Consider the following 4897-nt stretch of genomic DNA (forward strand, 5'->3'; position numbering starts at 1 on the left):
TGTCTTCTTTTGTCTTGCATGTTATGTGGGTTAGGTTGGGATGTGGTAGTGGTCATGATTGTTGGCATCATGTGCTGTCAGTCATCAGGGTTGTGTTCTGTTCCTACCTAGGTGGTGGGTAGGAGCATAGGAAACCTGCTAATTCATGGGTGTTTGCTAGAATGTGCTTTGTGATTTGAGTGGTTGTGCGTTCATTTCCTATGTACCTATCTCTTAGTTGCTCCGTTTCTGGACAGTCTAAGAGGTAGTGTTCTAGAGGTTCTTCTGGAATTCTTTCGCAGTACTTACATGGCCTGGGATCGCCTACTATCTTTTGCCAAGTGCATTGGTATCCCAGCCTTAGACGATGAATTATGACTGCTAGTGCTCTTGACATATCTTTGGGAATGTCATGTGGTTGCAGACTGGTGGTGTCTACATACCACTTTGCAGTGTTAGAGCCTCCAAAGACCGCTCTCCTGACTTTGCTTTCTTCTTGCACTTGACAGTATGCTGAGGCTTTGCTTTTAAGTTGAGTCAGTGAGTGGCTGATTTTAATACCTATGTTGTTAATGTGCAACCCACCTCTTTGCTAAGGGAGTCTGCTTCCTCATTTCCTTGGATTCCTATGTGACTTGGAATCCAGTTGAGAGTAATCTGTCTGTTTCTGATTTGGTGGATGTTAGCAATTGCCCATATACTTGTCAGGAGTTTTATATTTTCTTTTGCTTTGCCTTTTGTGATGGCTTGTATTGCTCCTTTTGAGTCGGTGTGAATAGTTGTGTTTCCTGGTTTGTGTTGAGAGTCTTCTAGCGCTTTAGCGATTGCTATCAGCTCAGTCTGTAGAGTGGAGGCGTTATCTGAGAGCCTCCAGCTCCCTTTTAGTGATGTTGAGTAGACTCCTGCTGCCGCTGCAGGAATGCTGAGGTCTACTGATCCATCTGTAAAGTATTCATTTGTGGCTGTCGTTTTCCTTATTGAATCTTGTGCTGCTTGTTTCAGCTGTTGAACGGTGCATGCTTCTTTGCTTGCCGGTAGGACTGTGTAGTTGATATTGAAGAGTTCTGATTTCCAGGGTGCTGGTTCTACATACTCAGCAAGAGGAGAGTCTTCTCTGATGTCAGCAGCATGCTTTTGCATGCCTACTCTTCTCAGTGTTTCTAAAAGGTTGCCAGAGTATGTCTTGGGTGGGTCTAGATCTTCGTGGAGATCAATGCACTTTTTGATCTCTCTTTTAGTGGACAGTTCCTTTCATTTTTTAAGGTTTTTAGCAGGATGGACGTGTTTCTCTGGTCTATTCTGTATGTCAGAGACTGTAGTTTTGTTTCATGTCTCAGAATGCATAAGTTAGTCCACATTGGAGCACCTGTGATGAGTCTCAGGGCATTGTTTTGAATACTTCAAGCTCTTTTGCTCTGTGCTTGAGAGACTGGTGAGAACAGGTGCGGCATACTCAACCGTTGACCTTATTGTTTGTATGTAGAAGGTTCTGAGGGCGTGATATACTGCTCCCTGTTGTAGAGAGGTGATCCTCCTCATGGCATTGTGTCTGCATTTGACTTTTTGCTTGAGTATTTCAAGTTCTTTGCGTGGGAGAGTTGCTTGTTTATGTTAACTAACCCTAGGTACACAAAATTGTCTACCCATTCAATGGGTTCACCCATGAGCTGTATTTCATTTGGGTCTAGACTGTGTTTGATGGCCATTGCTTTTGTCTTTGCAGTGTTGATTTTTAGACCTAGGTCTTTGCATTTATTTTCAATTTGTATTATTGCACTCTGCATGTTCTGGTGAGATCTGTGTCTGTCTGTGCTGACTAGGCAGACATCATCTGCATAAATGAATATTTCAACTCCATTGGGTAGGGTGGTTGTGGCTAATTTTTCCATTAAAACATTGAAAAGGAAGGGGCTGAGTATGCCTCCTTGAGGTGTTCCATTCTCTAGACTGAGAAAGTCCGAGCTTGCTCCTTGGAAGGTGACTCTAGCCTGTCTGTTTTGCGTGTATCCTTTGGCCCATGCTAAAAGGTTGCCCTTTACCGCCTTGTCAGCCCAAGGCTTCAAAGGATTGGCAGCTGCACTGGCTACTCATAAGCTTTTTCTAAGTCCAGAAAAACTACTATTGCTTTCCTTTCGTTGATTGTGGACATGACATCTGCTAGGCATTCTTGTGTGCCTATGCCCTCTTTGTAGGCATATAGGCGATGGTGTAGAGGTCCTGTTTTCCATAGCAGTCTGTTTAGCAACCATTTCTTCTGCGAAGTCTTCTCTGTGCAACTGATGAGAGAGATGGGTCTGTAGGAGTTGGGTTCTTTGGGCTTGGGAATCGGCTGTGTATTTTGTTGGTTCCATTGTGTGGGTCTACTGCGTTCTGTGTATGTTCTATTGATTATATGGAGATGAACTGTTTTGGCTGCCGTTCCCATGTTCTTCAGCATGCTATATGTGATCATGTCTGCTCCAGGGGCTGTGTCTGTTCCCTTTTGAAGGGCTTTGCCCAGTTCCTTTAGTGTGAATGGAGTGTCTGTATCATCAGGGATGTTGCAGGCCGTGTTAATGACTCTCCATCTCCCTGGGTCTAGTGCCACTTGCCTTTCTCTTGTGGTTTGTGGTAGGTGTGCCGATTTGGTCCTGTCGGCAAAATGCTGTGCAAGTCTGTTTGCTTCAGCTTGAGGGTCAGGATGGTGTGGTTGTGTTATCTTGGATTTTCCTGATATTTTGTTGAACCATTTGAACATTTTTGCAATGGGAGTAAGTCGGGTGGTCTGTGAGCACCATTTAAGCCAGGTTTCTTGCTTCACTTCTTTGGCAGTTTGTGTTGCATGGTTTATAACTTCTCTTAGGAGAGCATGCATCTCATCAGTGGGATGCGTCTGAAGAGTTTTCTTGTCCTATTTACTCTTGAGTTCATTTCCTTTATTCTTGTGTTGTAGTACCAGCTGTCCTTGTGGGGGGTTTGGTTAGTGGTAAAAGTTTTCTTAGGCATGGAGATGTTTGCTGCATTATGCAGGCTACTCACAAAGTCCTCTTGAAGTGTGTTTATGTTTTGGGCCGGAGTTTGGAGGTACTGTGTTGCCCACTCAGTCATTCGGTTTTCAAAAGTGGGCCAGTTTGCCAGGTCCGGTCTCCATCCTGCTGGCGGGGGTGGTGGAGGGGGAATTTTTGTTATTTTTATGCTGGTTTCAGTTGCAAAGTGGTCGCTGGTTAGTATTGGGTGCACTTTCCATGCACATTCTTCTTTCAGGTTTTGGGATACGAAGCTCAGGTCCAGTCTACCTCCTCGGAGGTGAGTAGCTTCGTTTGTGTCATTTAGCAGTGCCACTTCAGGAAATTCTTCCAGGAGCAGATGTATGTGTCTGCCTGCTGCATTTGTATGTTGTTGGGAGGGATCGTAGGCATGGATGATGCGCATTGAAGTCTCCTGCAAAGAATGTGTTTTCTCTGGAGGCAGCACTGAAGAGGTTTTCTCCTTCAAGGATTTTGTCATGGCCTTTGTATATGTTGTGAATGACTAGTGAGGTATTTTCTAGCCTTATCTGGATGCTTAGCGTTTCAATGCCTTGCCCACAGTCTATGTTTCTTATTTTTTCTGATGGAATTGTTGCTTTCACCAGGGTGATTAAACCTCTGTTTTCATTTGTGTGTGGGGTTTTGTATACTGTGTATCCCAGTTTCCAGTGGCGAGTCCTTCTCCTTTTATCGTGGTGTTGCGAGCTCTCCAGTACGGTCAGAGCACTTCTCCGGTAGGTCGAGTTTTTATTGGTTCCCGGAAGGTGACTCATACGGCGGGCGTTGACGAGTCTTGCAGACCTTCTCAGGTAGGGGGTATCACCGGGAGCCTCTTGATTGGCTTCTACCTGCGTGACGTCACCCCTGGTATTATTCTCATGTCCGGTTGTTCGTTCCATGCGCGCTGGTACTTTCGTTAGGGGAGAGGGTGGGTGTGGCCTCCTCACACACGTCGGTATCAGGAACGCTTCTTGGGTGGTATTGAGGGGAGGCTTTTCCTCGAGGATGAGCAGCGCTTCTAGAGACGCAGACGTCGTGGGTCGGCGCTCTCCCGATGATCTTAATATTCCTGACGATGTCGTCTCTCGTGATGTTTCTGCGGTGTACTGCAAGGGCGTGCTGCCTAATGGCGCCCTCCTGGGCGTGGCAGGAAATCCTTTTTGACAGGCGCATCGTCGTCATGCCGATGTAAATCCCAGGGCATCCTTGGGCGGAGCATACGTATCGGTAGACGACGTTGGACTGCTTCAGGGGGTCTCCTGCCGGTGGGGAGGGGTTGTTCTTCATCAGGAGGTCTTTCGTACGCCGATTCTTGTAGTAAATAATGAGGGACACTCTCTTTCCTTCCTCCATGGGGCGGACGTGTTCCTCTATTATTTTCTTCATGGCTGCTTCTTCTTCCTTGTATTGGTGGTGCATGAAGGCTTTATAGAAAAGTTTGATATCCTCCGGGGGGGGGCGGAATGTTCCTTCTCTCTTCCTCCGTCATGTACCACTTGTCAAGGGCGGCTCGAGTTTCTCGGTTTACGAGTTTGTTCGAGTACCCATTGTTAATTAGCATCTGGGATGCTCGGTCGAGTTCGAGGTGTGTGTCCTGCCACGTCGAACAGAGGGCCCTCCTGACGAAGGCCCTGACGGTGGTGGTCTTGAACCGCGCAGGACACTCGCTATCACCATTCAGACAAAGTCCGAGGTTCGTAGCTTTGGTGTAAACGGTAGTCGCCACCTTCTGATTCGTCTTCGTGACAAGGACGTCGAGGAAGGGGAGCCGATCGTTGCTGCTGTACTCGACAGTGAAGTTGAGTGCGCTGTTCTGCAGGAACTGCTGCCGAAGGGCTTCTACCTCATCCTCGCAGTCGGCTTGCACGAAGATGTCGTCGATGTAGCGTGCGTATGTGCGGGGACATCTG

Source organism: Macrobrachium nipponense, chromosome 7 (assembly GCF_015104395.2).
Source record: "Macrobrachium nipponense isolate FS-2020 chromosome 7, ASM1510439v2, whole genome shotgun sequence".
Taxonomy (NCBI): domain Eukaryota; kingdom Metazoa; phylum Arthropoda; class Malacostraca; order Decapoda; family Palaemonidae; genus Macrobrachium; species Macrobrachium nipponense.